The sequence below is a fragment of the Cadophora gregata genome (genome assembly GCF_030347475.1).
Source record: "Cadophora gregata isolate MNR1 chromosome Unknown scaffold_42, whole genome shotgun sequence".
Lineage (NCBI taxonomy): Eukaryota > Fungi > Ascomycota > Leotiomycetes > Helotiales > Ploettnerulaceae > Cadophora > Cadophora gregata.
In genome coordinates this window covers 3,292-17,570 of record NW_026695965.1, presented here as the reverse complement: position 1 = coordinate 17,570, position 14,279 = coordinate 3,292, and the positions used below count along the sequence as shown (strand labels likewise).

The 14,279-nt window shown below is 28.4% G+C and overlaps 10 non-coding genes across 10 annotated transcripts; all 10 read right to left on the bottom strand.

Moving 5' to 3' along the window:
* Positions 1-836: 836 nt before the first annotated feature.
* ONS95_010771 lies at positions 837-908 on the bottom strand. The gene has a single exon. It is a non-coding gene; the product is annotated as a tRNA-Ile (tRNA).
* A 395-nt stretch (positions 909-1,303) lies between these two features.
* Positions 1,304-1,374, bottom strand: ONS95_010770. Its single transcript has one exon. It is a non-coding gene; the product is annotated as a tRNA-Gly (tRNA).
* Positions 1,375-1,446: 72 nt separating this feature from the next.
* ONS95_010769 lies at positions 1,447-1,518 on the bottom strand. The gene has a single exon. It is a non-coding gene; the product is annotated as a tRNA-Lys (tRNA).
* A 1,203-nt stretch (positions 1,519-2,721) lies between these two features.
* ONS95_010768 lies at positions 2,722-2,793 on the bottom strand. Its single transcript has one exon. It is a non-coding gene; the product is annotated as a tRNA-Val (tRNA).
* A 20-nt stretch (positions 2,794-2,813) lies between these two features.
* On the bottom strand, positions 2,814-2,886 carry ONS95_010767. The gene has a single exon. It is a non-coding gene; the product is annotated as a tRNA-Asp (tRNA).
* A 903-nt stretch (positions 2,887-3,789) lies between these two features.
* ONS95_010766 lies at positions 3,790-3,860 on the bottom strand. Its single transcript has one exon. It is a non-coding gene; the product is annotated as a tRNA-Arg (tRNA).
* A 19-nt stretch (positions 3,861-3,879) lies between these two features.
* On the bottom strand, positions 3,880-3,950 carry ONS95_010765. The gene has a single exon. It is a non-coding gene; the product is annotated as a tRNA-Asn (tRNA).
* A 3,636-nt stretch (positions 3,951-7,586) lies between these two features.
* ONS95_010764 lies at positions 7,587-7,658 on the bottom strand. Its single transcript has one exon. It is a non-coding gene; the product is annotated as a tRNA-Val (tRNA).
* A 3,054-nt stretch (positions 7,659-10,712) lies between these two features.
* On the bottom strand, positions 10,713-10,783 carry ONS95_010763. The gene has a single exon. It is a non-coding gene; the product is annotated as a tRNA-Arg (tRNA).
* Positions 10,784-12,156: 1,373 nt separating this feature from the next.
* Positions 12,157-12,227, bottom strand: ONS95_010762. Its single transcript has one exon. It is a non-coding gene; the product is annotated as a tRNA-Arg (tRNA).
* Between the last annotated feature and the right edge of the window lie 2,052 nt (positions 12,228-14,279).

Sequence of the window (14,279 nt, the reverse complement as noted above, 5' to 3'; positions counted from 1 at the left end):
TTATTGCTCGCATCTAATATTAACTCGCTGACCCATTATGCAAAAGGTACGCTCTTACTTTTTATTTAAACTTTACTCGAGCTGCTTATAAGACTACTATTTCAAACCGTTCCTTCATAGTACTTTTACGCTATCGCTTATATATTATATTTAGCCTTAGAGGAAGGTTCCCCTTTACATTCAAACAGGTTTTGCCCATTTTACTTATTATATATCTACCATATCTTCGAATTATTCTTCTAGTCTATGACCTATATTTGAAGGCTCTTCTACTTTCATTCACACTAATTATAGAATCTCGTTTGATTTCTTTTCCTGAAGTTACTAAGATATTTCAATTCACTTCGTTTATTATTGAATTTCTCTAAGAGTTCATGTGTATTTTACTACCAGATATTTCACCGGATTAAAGAACAACTAATATTACAATTTCTTCACGCAATACACATTTTAAATTTCTTTACTCTCTTTAATATATAGCTAGGTATCCCTAATAGTCTCTTTATATACTTTCCTATGCATAAATGCATAGAAATTACTTATAGATATCTTACACATTACTAATACAACCTTATTAACCTACATTCATTAAGATATTGTATTCGGATTATTATGATTCGAACATAACAGATCCTCAACCCAAATGAGGCGCCTAACCAACCTGGCTCTAATCCGTTTTATTTATCTTTAAAAGAAGAATTCCAGAGAATATCCGATTTGAACGGATGTGATCTATTAAATCAAATAAGTTTCAAGCTTATCACTTTAAACCACTCAGTCAATTCTCTTTTATTGCCTATTATCTAATATTATTAAATAATATTAAGTAATATTCATGATTCCTCAGAGACTTGAACTCTAAACACATCCTTATCAAGAATACGCTTTACCAATTAAGCTAAGGAACCTTGATTTAATATATGAATGTAATTTGTAAATATATTGTTAAAATACGCAAAATGGATAATATAAATAAAATTTATATATCACTAAGCAAGAGCACTCAGATTTGAACTGAGAAAGTGAAGTTTGAAGCTTCAAATTTTACCATTAAACTATGCTCTTATAATTAGTAGAGATGTTATTGTTACATATTAATAACATCTTAATAAAAATACCGGAAAAGAGATGATTCGAACATCCAGGTGCATAACACAATATTTAGCAAATATCTCGCTTTACCCATAGCAACTTTTCCTATTTTTATTTTTAATTAACCCATCAAATCAGGAAAAAAAATATAAAAACTATTAGAACTTTCATATACAGCATAATATTAATATGCTGAATTATAATTATAGTATACGGCCAGCCGAATTCGAATCGACACAAATCGTTTGGAAGACGAAAGGTCTACCATTAACCTATGGCCGTTTATTTTTTTTTGTATATTTATTGTTACCAGTTTTGTCAAAACAATAATCATATTTTTTATCTGTAAACATATAAGACCTATGGGATTCGAACCCATATAACGAAGATTAAAAGACTAGTGTTTTACCGTTAAACTAAGATCTCTTTAGATTTTTAAATCTAAATTTAGGGTATTTTAAGCCTTAAGGCTTAAAATAAGATACCGTAGGTACAAAATCTAGTACAATATACACTATAATATAGCTTAGACATATAAAGAAAATAATTTATATTATTTATCTATAAATCTAATATAACATAAGCTTCTAATAAACATATAATAAAAACATTATCTTTATTACTTAGAAGAACTAGATGGAACAAAGAGGCTAATTAATACAGAATAGGTAAGATAATATATCTACGAACCCCAGTAGTAAATTGAAATAAAAAGGAATAGCCATACCACATCCACAAAATGTCAATATAAAATACTAGACTCAAGACCTAAATGATGATTTTCTGTTGAGTGGTATGCTAAAACACGTCACAAACCGACAGCAATAAAAGCTGTACCTATCATAACATGAAGCCCATGAAAACCAGTACCAAAATAAAAACATGACCCAAAAGCACCATCACTTATAGTGAAAGAAGAAACAGTATACTCTACACCTTGGAAACCTGTGAATATAACTGCTAATATAACAGTAGCAACTAAACCATATAAAGCTCCACTTCTATTACCTTGTATCAAAGAATGATGAGCATATGTCACTGTAACACCAGAAGATAATAATATAACAGTGTTAAGTAAAGGTAATTCAAATGGATTAATTGCTTCTATACCCATAGGAGGTCATTGAGCTCCTAATTCTACAGTAGGTGATAAGGCACTATGAAAAAAGGCTCAAAAAATAGCTAAGAAAAATAATGCTTCTGAAACTATAAATAAAGCCACACCCATGTTTAACCCTCTTTGTACAGCTAATGTATGGTTACCTAAATATGTACCTTCACTTATAACGTCTCTTCATCATAATGACATAGATGAAATAAGTGTTACAAAAGCTAAAGATAAAAATGTTTCTGCATTATTAAAACCGTGCATTGTTAATACACCACTAGTTGTTAATGTTAATAATGCAATACAAGTATATAAAGGTCAAGGTGACGGTGATACTAAATGAAAAGGATGAGCTTGGAAATTACTTCTTGTCAAATTAGTCATTTACATTTATTATTATAAATAATTATGTGTTTTAATATATATAAAACTTTTTTTGATTAAAAAAGAGAGATATATTAATATATGCATACCAGAGGTATATAATTTTGGCGTAATATATATTACTATATATTAAGGATTAAGGAATAGGTGACTTGAACACCTAGCCTACCGTGTGTAAAACGGTTGCTCTACCATTAAGCTAATCCCTTTATAGTTTATATTATCTTTACGGGCTAGGTCGGGTTCGAACCGACATTTGCTTTCTTGACAAAAAAGTTTCTTACCAATTAGAAGACTAACCCTTATTATACTTTAAATTATACTAATAGTATATATTAAATATAATAAAAATATTTAGGTAAGAATAAAACTAACAATTTAGTTAGTTATTAAATCCTTAAATGATTTATGATTAATTTTTTTGTTTTATTGTAATAACAATAGCACCAACCATTGCTAACAATAGTATAATAGAAGTTAATATTAATCATATACTATAACTAGTGTACATAATATTTCCTATACTAGAGATATGGCTAGTTTCGGCTAAATTACCATCTCATATTTTACTAGTAACAAATGAAATTTCACCGTTGTCTAATTCAGTACCATTTAATTTAAAGAATTTATTTAAACTATCACTATAATTATGAGATCAAATATCATTTATAGTATTGTTTAAATAAACAGTATAACTATTAAAAGTAGCAACACTATAAGGCAATATTTGATATAAAAGATAGTTGAAAACTATAGTAATAAAAATAGCTAAAGGTATGCTATTACTAGTATTACTTAATAGTTCACTTATTCTAACATTAATTAACATTAAAATAAATAAAAATAAAATTGACACTGCTCCGACGTATACTAATAAGTAAGAAAGACCAATAAAATTTAAACCTAATACCATTAGGTAACTAGCTATACTTAAAAATAAACCTATTAAAAATAATACAGAAACAATAGGATTTTTACTAATAATAACTAATATTCCACATAATATAGCTGCTATAGATATAATATCTAATATTTCTGATCTATAACCATTAGTGAAAGTTTCATTTAAAATATATAGACTATTCATGAATAAAAAAAGGAATAAAAAAACCTCTATATTTAATTAAAGTTTAATTAAAGTAATTTAACTACCATTATTAAAAATATTTTTAACGAAAGAGGAAAGAGTAGTTAAATAAGAATATAGACGTGTATAAGACTTGAACTTATATACTTGTGGCCGAAACACAAAACTTTACCATTAAGTCAACACGCCATACGTATTCTTAGTGCCTAGCCCCTAAGATGAATTGAACATCTATCGGAATATTAACAGTATTCCGCTCTACCATTGAGCTATAAAGGCCTAAGATAATTAGGAAGAAAAGGACTCGAACCTTCGACAGCTTATTGCTATTGAGTTTACAGCTCAACCCGTCATACCAACAAACGGAACCTTCCTTAGTATAATATAAGTACTTATAACCCAAAGGAGCTGGTTTATAAGTATATATTATACAGTATATATAAAATATATGCATTGTTAACATTAATCAATCCCGTGCAATTTCCACTACACGAACCGTATTTCGACTTAACACCAATCAAAGTCACGCATACGAAAATCTCCCATAAAAATAACTAGAACTAATTTACTAGAGTAAAAATAAATGGAAGACCAAACTTATTGCACACACTTCTTTCGGCGCCTGACGAGTAGTTAGTACCTATCTGAGAAAAAATTCACCGTGACGTGGTGATTCACGATTACTAGTAATTCCTTATTCATGCAGTCGAATTTCAGACTACAATCCTTGTTATATCCTACTTTATTAGATTAGCTCCAATTCACATTATCGCATCATTTTGTATAGGAATATGTGGCACGTCTATCGCCCACAACATTAAGGCCATGATGACTTGTCTTGGTCCCTGTTATCATATCCGATATGATGGTGAACTGCTTTATTTAGATTAAATCGCAAATAAAGCAAGGGTTTCCGTTAATTTAATGGAATTAACCAATATCTCACGACATTAACTGAAGACAGCCGTGCAACGCTTGTAATATATTCTATATTTCTTATTATAATATAAGACTTCCTTAATATAATATTCAAGTTGTGGTAAGGTTTTTCGCGTAACTACGAATTAAATAACATACTTCACTACTGGTTTCAGAAACGGTCTAATGATTTCAGTTCCTGCGTTGCCACATTACTCTTGAGGTGAAATGCTTACACTTTCATTTATAGACTAAATAATTTTATCTAACCTATGGCATTCATCATTATCTGCTTGGACTACTAGGGTATCTAATCCTGTTCGCGACCCAAGCCTTCGTCCCTCAACGTCAGTTATTAGATAAAAGGTTGCTTTCGCCTTTACCAGTCCTCATGGTATTAAAAAATTTCAACTCTACTCCACAAATACTCACCTTCTCATATATAACTCTAGTATAACCGTTTCCTATTAAAGACTAATTATACCGTCTAGGTACCCTTTAAACCTACTAAAGATGAATAACACTAGTCTTCTACGTATTACCGCGACTGCTGGCACGTAATTTGGTCAAGACATATAGACAGGAAATTGTCATAATCAGTATCCTATCTAGAACTTTATTCGATAAAATCGATATTACTTTGTCCACTGAAGTATTACTTCCTCGCGCCTTGCGGTGAGTGGTAAATTAATTGATCCCACAACGGCAGCAAAAAAAGATCAAAATGAATAATCTTTTATATACAAAATCAGAAGTTTTGTATATAATTAATTAAACAGCCAAAATAACTAGCGGAAGCTATTCATTCCCCCAAGTTGCTGGTTCAGCCGTTAGGCTATTGACCAAGATTCCCCACTGCTGTACTATACGTATTGGGGTTTTTTCAGACCCAATGTGATCGATCGACCTCTCAGCCTCGACTACGGAATTTTAAGCTAGTTAAACCATTACTTTAACTACTACCTATCCGAAACACTTATTGTCCTCTTAAAGCGGAAGTTTAGTTCCTTTCATTGCGATTATAAGGTATTTATAAACCTTACTTTAAGGCAGCCAAAATGTTATATACTCACCTGTACACCACTTCTAATGAAATAGATGATAAAAAATCATTAATTAGATTAGACGTTCGATTAGCATGTGTCAAGCACTTGGACAGCGTTCATTCAGAGCCATCATCAAACTCAATTTATAGGTATAGAAAATATAAACTTTTACTAATTTAAGAAGTACATTACTATACCATTACTAATACATCTTAACTTAATTAATAAAAAAAAATTTTTTTTTTATTAAGATATTTTTTTTGTTTTTGGATAATTTTAAGCCGGATCCTGTTATAGTTATTAGTCTATAATAAGGCCTAATGTCAAGCTTGCGTTCTCATTAATATTCTTTTACTGTATATATTTTTTTTTGATATGTTGATTTTTTTTTTATTGTTGTTATTTTATATCGTTGTTTTTTATTATTTGTTTTACATACATTTACCTATAGTTTTTTGAACTATAGAAAGATATTAAATATTTTCTATTTAACACTCAAGTTTTTACCCAACACTCATTTTTAGGTGTTGACATTCAATAAGCACCGGACTTTCCTATACTATACTAAATATAGCACTTGTACTATTAGTATCACAAAAACATACTTTATTATTTATACAGTTTAGCACAGTAAAAGGTATAAAAAAAATTTATATATTTACTATAGATTAATGTAAATCTAAAGCATCTTTAATATAACTACTAGTTAAAACTACAAATACTTGAGCTTGTATAAAGGCAATACCTAATTCTAAACCTGAAAAGGCTATTATAAATGCTAAAGGTATTAAACCTAAAAAGAAGAAAATAAATCCAGAAGTCATAATGTTATATGTAAATCCTGCTAAAATGTTTAATAACATATGACCACTTAATATGTTGGCACCCAATCTAAGACCTAAAGAAACATTTCTAGATAAGTATGATATAAACTCTATTAATACTAATAGAGGTAATAATGCTAAAGGACAACCTGCAGGCACTAATAAAGAAAAAAATTCTAAACCGTGTTTTTGGAAACCTAATATAGTTGCACCTAACACTACAGTAAAACTAAGAGCAAAAGTAAATATGAAATGACTTGTTGAGGCAAAACTGTAGGGTACCATACCAATTAAATTATTTACTAATATAAATATAAATAAAGTATAGATAAAAGGGAAATATATTTGTCCTTTAGTAGGGTTTATTTGGTTTGTTACTATACTATGTATAGTGGCATAAATGGTTTCTTGACTTATTGATCAACTATTACTTACAACTTTATTATAATTAGTAGCTAAAACATTCAATGTTAATACAAAGAAAGCACCTATTGTTAAATATAATCCTATATTAGTTAATGATATATGTAAATTACCGAATATAGGGGCATCTAAACTTAATAAGTTCCTAATTTCAAACTGATCTAAGGGACTTGTGATTGTTGTATAAGCTAAATTAGACATTTGCTAGTTTACTTTTTTATTTTTATTGATATATTCTAACTTAATCCTTTTTATAGACTAAAACTTTAATTGCGAATAACTTTAAACCTATATTATAACCTTTTTATATATGCTTAAATTTTTAATTACGAGGTACTTTGAATCTATATGTTAAACGTTATATTTGTTTATAAACCTATAAGGGTTAAATATGACGTTTAACATAACAGAAAAGAGAGAAATTATAATAAATATTATAATTTACTTATAAATATTCTAGTAATAAATAATCGTACAAATCTTGGTAATATAAATTTAGAAAATACGTATATCATAATTACAAGTAATATAAAAGCAAATGTTACCTGATTTATAAAATAGAATGGAACTAATTGTGGCATATTATATTTTTTATATTTTTCAATGTTATAGTTATCTATTTTTACATTATTATATAATTAAATATAAAGATTATTCTGACACATGTAAATTTTCCTTTACATATATTACTATATATAAAAGATTAAGGAATAGGTGACTTGAACACCTAGCCTACCGTGTGTAAAACGGTTGCTCTACCATTAAGCTAATCCCTTTATAGTTTATATTATTTTAATAGTAATAAATATCTATATTTGAAAAATATAAACCTAGCATATTATGTGGGTTTTTACAGCTACTTATAGTTTTTATTTAACATTAATGTTAAAGATTTTTTTATATAATCTTCAGATTTAACTATTGTATATTAAAGATGAAACGGAGTAATGTAAACCGTCTAAAATTGGAGCAGGATATACACCCAATACAACTGTAAATATCACTAATGTAAGTAATATAAAAAATTCACGTTTATTAACATCACTTATGTTAGCTTCGAAAAATTTACTGAAAGATCCTCCAAAAGCTATTCTGTTAAACATATATATAGTATATGCAGCAGAAAACACTATAGATGAACTAGCAAATACACCTAGTAAAGGTAATCTTTCAAATACACCATAAAGAGACATAAATTCACCTACAAAATTTAAAGTAAGAGGAACTCCACAATTACCTAAAGATAAAATGAAGAATAAGATAGAAAATAATGGCATTATCTGAGCAATACCTCTGTAGAAACTAATTAACCTAGTTCCAGATCTATCATATAATACACCTCCAGCACAAATAAATAAACCACTAGAAACAAAACCGTGTGCTAAACCTAAAGCTATACCACCTTCTATACCTTGTATAGTATTACTAAATACACCGATAAGGTAAACAGCTGCGTGTGATACAGAACTATAAGCTATAAGTTCTTTGATATCTATTGTTCTTAAAGTACTAAAACTAGCATATATAATAGTAATAACACCGATAAGATATATAATATATGTATAATCTAAAGAAGCTTTAGGTAATAAAGGTAATATTAATCTGAAAATACCATATAAACTTAGCTTAAGCACAATAGCAGCTAATATTATACTACCACTTAGGGGTGACTCTACATGAGCTTTTAATAATCAAGTATTTAAGAATATCGTAGGTGTTTTTACAGCGAATGCTATAAATATACCATAAAATAAAAATAATTGTGTTGAATAATTAAAATTAGTTTTGTATAAAGCATCAAAATCTGTTGTACCCATTATAGAAGACATAGCTAATATAGATAATAATAAGAATAATGAACCAAATAAAGTGTATAAAAATAGATAAAAACTAGCCCTTACTTTATTACTTGATCCAAATAAACCTATTAGTATAAATAACGGTGGTAATATACTTTCGAAAAAAATATAAAATAATAATATATCTAATACTAAAAATACAGCTAACAATAATGATTCTAACAATAAAATTATTATTACAAATGATCTCACATTTTCATTTATAGAATTCCAATTACTTAATAATGCAATTGGTGTGATAATAGTTGTCAACAGAACAAAATATATAGACAAACCATCTAAGCCTAAATAAAAATCAAAAGAACTAATTTCATGATATTCTTGTACAAACTGGAACTGGTTACTACTGAAGTCAAACAGTATAAATATAATTAATGATACTATAAGGTTTACGATAGAAGTACTTAAGGCTATTGTTTTAATACGATTAATGTTTAAAAAAGACAATTCGTAAGACATACCTGTGGATATAGTAAATACACCCAGTATAGGAATTAATAATAAAAGTGTAAGTAACATAATTTATAAAAAAAAAAAAACACAAATTTCCCTCAGGATTAAATATTAAATTTAATCTTTACTAATACCATATATAACTATAAGGTAAACCGCGCTAAAATAAAATTTTAAATATATTATACCTATTAAAAGTTTTTATTGATTTTATTAATTTAATTAAAACATAAAGTTAATGAAATTTTTTTACAATAAAGAAATATTACTGGGTATTATTTCAAAGCTATATAGTATACAGGGTACAAGTATAACAAAGGCAATAACAATAGGTAACAATATAGTTCAACAAAAAGACATTAATTGATCAAATCGTATTCTAGGAAATGAGGCTCTAGCTCATATGAAAATAAAAATCATAGTACATGATTTTACACCTAAAGTTAAACCATATAATAATCCTTCTATTAAAGGACCAGAGAATAAGCTTTCATTATGTAAATTATTTATATAATATTCAAAATTTATATATTGCATTAATGTAAACAAAGGTAAATAATCATAAAGATAACCACCTAAGAATAATATACTAGTTAATATACAAATTAAAACAATACTACCATATTCAGCTAAGAAAAAGAATACGAATACAACAGCAGCGTGTTCTGTCATAAATCCACTAACAAGTTCTGATTCTGCTTCGGCTAAATCAAAGGGTGCTCTGTTAGTTTCCGCTATAGATCCTATGAAGAATATTATAAAAACAGGAAATAGAGGTATTATAAATCATATAGCTCTTTGAGCTTCAATATTAACAGTAAGATTTAGACTACCTGTTAACATAACAACAAGTAATATAGCTGAACTTAATATTAATTCATAGCTAATTAATTGTGCGGTACTTCTAAGTGAACCTAAAAAAGCATACTTACTGTTAGCACTTCAACCTGCTAGTAATATACCATACGTCGATAGAGAAGAAACAGCTAACATATAAAGTATACCTAAATTGAAATCACTTAAGGATAAACCAGGCCCATAGGGTACAACTAAATAACCTAATAATGAAAATATTAAAGTTATAACAGGACCAAGAAAAAATAAACCTAAATTAGCTTGTGTAGGTGAAACATACTCTTTTAGTAGCAGTTTTAAGGCATCAGCAAATGCTTGTAATAAACCATAGTACCCTACTATATTAGGACCTAATCTTCTTTGCATACTAGCCATAGTTTTTCTTTCGGCTACGGTTACATAAGCTACAGTTAATAAGACAGGCACAGTTACTAGTAATACTTCTAGAACGGAAATTAAAGTTGGTATATATAACATTGATTAATCATTTTTTTTTCTTTTTTATATTTAATCTATATAAAATAATTAATAAATTATTTTATTAGATTAAACCATAAGGTTAAAAATAAATTTTTCACTAAGTATAAAGAATATTTATATTAATAAATATATTTATACTTTACTACAATTTATCTATTATTATTTAATATTTTATGTATAACTATTCTTATCTAAGACTTGAACTTAGATCAAGATATTAGAAGTATCCTGCTCTACCATTGAGCTAATAAGAGATAAAATAATTTATATATATAAATATAGTAAATAATCTAAGTAAATATTTTACGCATATGTAAGCTAAAACACATGTAAATGTAAAAATATGAATTTAAAGCAGGTTTAAATAAGTATTATAAGGGATATGGAGGAATCAAACCCCATATTTAAGATCTGCAATCAAAACGTAGAACCATCTACTGCATATCCCTGATGTATAAATTATATATAAGTTGCTATCCTTAACTATGTATATAAGATATACACCAACAAACCTAAATTTTTGTACAAACTAACCAAGATAAATATTTAAAGTTATTTATAAAACATCAAACTAATTATTATTATTATTATTATTCATTTGAGCTTCTAGAAATTGTATTCTAGAATTAAGCAGAGTAGCTTTGGCTTCTGACCTTACTTTATCTCTGTTGAAACGTTCTAGGTCACTCTCTATTTGATTCTTTAGATTAAATTCGTACTCCGTCGTAGGTATTGTAGGTATTTTTATATAAACACTTTGTGCGTAAGCCATTTTTCTGTCTAAAATTCGTATAAACTTTAAATATAAATTTTTATGTTCTACGGCTGTTTTTAGATCCATTCTCTTAAATTGGTTAAGTATATGTGAATTATAATCAATATGTTTACATATTTCATCCTGTATAGGTACTTCACCACCAGGAACGTTAAACCCAGGCGGAACAATAGTTTTATTAGGTGTGTATACAGAAATAGGAAATACCATAGATCCTATATCACTTCTAAAGATTCCAGAACTTCCACCCCTATTTCTATCGTAATTGGGATGTAATTCTCTATCTACACCTTTACCTTTATCAGGCTTTAGACCTGAACCCGAATCTGAGTCAACTTCCATAGCATTGTATAACTTAGGTTTAATAACTTCGACAGAAGATCTCTCACCTAAATCCATAGTATCCATGCCAAATAAAAACTGTTTTAAGTTGAAATTAATACCTTTTATACCTAAATATTCCGACAATAAACCTATTATACCTGTGTTAAAGGTTCAACCTAATAATCCTATAGCTATATTGTTGAAAAAATCACAATATTCTATATGAAAACTACCCGAAATTAAATATTTAATCGCCGCTATAAATGTAACAGTTAAAATAGCTCCACAAAATTTTGCTAATGTAAAAGTTGCCGTTGTATTTTGTACCATTAGATATAATTTTGTTTTCATCTTTTTTTAAGTGTAATGGTCTAATAATGTATTTTTTACTATTTTCGAAATTACATTACTCAACCATTACTAATACAACTTAATTTTACTATTTTCGAATGTACATTACTCGACCATTACTAATAAGGTTTCGTTTTGCTACCTCATAAAAATTGTAATAAGCAACTTTATAATAAAATTCTTATCTAAGACTTGAACTTAGATCAAGATATTAGGAATATCCTGCTTTACCATTAAGCTAATAAGAGTTTATGTTATATTTAATAACATGAATATAATATACGAATTCATATAAATTGTATAATATAATATTATTATGATTGCACTTAAGCAACATATAATAATAAAAAAGCCATCATTAAAGCGAATAAACCAGTGGCTTCTGCAAATGCAAAACCTAATATAGCGTAAGAAAACAATTGACCTCTTAAAGAAGGATTTCTAGCAACACCTAATATTAATGCACCGAAAACTACACCAATACCTACACCGGCACCTATAAGGCCTGTGGTTGCTAAACCTGTTCCAATAATTTTTGCTGCTTGTATCACCTTTTATGTTTTTTTTTTATAGAGAAAATATCTATAAGTTTAAGTTGCTTGTTAAAAATATAATATAAAATTTGAAGCATATATAGTTTCTATTATATCCATGTTAATAGAATTTAATTTAAATATCTTAAATAAAAATTTTTGTTATAATAGTTTTTTGTTTTGCTTCGTAAAAAGCAAACGATGCCCTAAAATATAGGAATACGAAGGGATCGAACCTCTGGTTTAAGATCTAAGATCAAAAGGTAAAACCATTTACCGCATATACCTATTGTATATATTATATAGACTAATACGGAATTAATCAACATAATATATACATCCAGAAACATTAGACTTTATAAGCTAATCTAAAAATAATAGCGAATAAAATTAAATAAAACAAACAATAAAATTTTGTATAGGTTAGATCTGGGTGGTTAAATAAAAGATGTCTTTATACGCACATGTTTAATAATTAAAAACTAGAATTATATCATTATTTATACTAAGATTTAAAATTATCCATGTAGTAATCACGCTAATAATATAACCAAAAAGACTCATTAAATTTCATCTTGTAAAAGCATAATACACCATAATCAAAGGGGTTCCCTCTAGCATTATTTAATTATTACTTTTATTAATAATCAAAGTATTTTGTTAAAATAAAAACTTTATAAACCTATACCACTATTTACTATCATTGTTAATTTGTTCGAAAACAATATTAACAACAGCTGAGATAACATTTACGATATGATCTACATCCTTTTTCCTTATTATATATGAAGGAGCAATAATAATATGGTCTCCACGTACACCATCGACAGTACCTGTACCAGGATAAACTGTCATGTTGAATTTGGATGATATTGCCAAATCTAATATTTTGTTCGCAATGTTAAATCTACGTTCGAAAGGCTCTTTGGTTTTTTTATCTTTAACAAATTCTAGACCCCAGAAAAGACCCCGACCCCTAATGTCTCCTACATTAGGATGGTCAGCCAGCGCAGCTTTTAATCGGCTTTCTAAATAAGCACCCTGTTTATTAATATTGTCCAGTAAATTTTTTTCCTTGATGATTCGTAAAACCTCAAGAGCAGCTGCAGCTTGTATAGGCATACCTTGGTATGTTTGTCCATGTATAAACTGTCCACTACCCTTAATTAGCACCTTGATAATTTTTTCATTTACCATTAAAGCAGCTATCGGTTGATACCCTGCACCAAGTCCTTTACCCATCGTTTGAATGTCAGGTACAATACCCTCTGCTTGCCATGCATGCAGAGTGCCAGTACGACCCATTCCACACATAACTTCATCAAGTATAAAAAGAGCCCCATGTTTATGACAAACTTCTCGCATTGCTTCAAGATAACCTGGAACATAGGGTACACACCCTAGAGCGGCACCCACTATTGGCTCGGCTATGAATCCGATGACAGTATGCGGACCTAACTCTATAAATTTTGCCTCTAGTTCCTCAGCTTTTCTCACTACGAAAGCTGCATCAGATTCACCTTTTAACCGCTGTCTATAAGGATTACACGAAGAAATATGGTGAACATTTCTCATAAGTAATGGTATGTAAGGTGCTCTACGATCAACATGTCCTGATATACCCAAAGCTCCAATAGTATTACCGTGGTATGAACCCCTACGAGCTATGAAATTGAAACGGCTAGTTTTATTGTCTTGATCATAAAAGTATTGGCGAGCCAGCTTGATAGCAGCCTCCATTGCCTCAGAACCTGATCCAGTCAAATA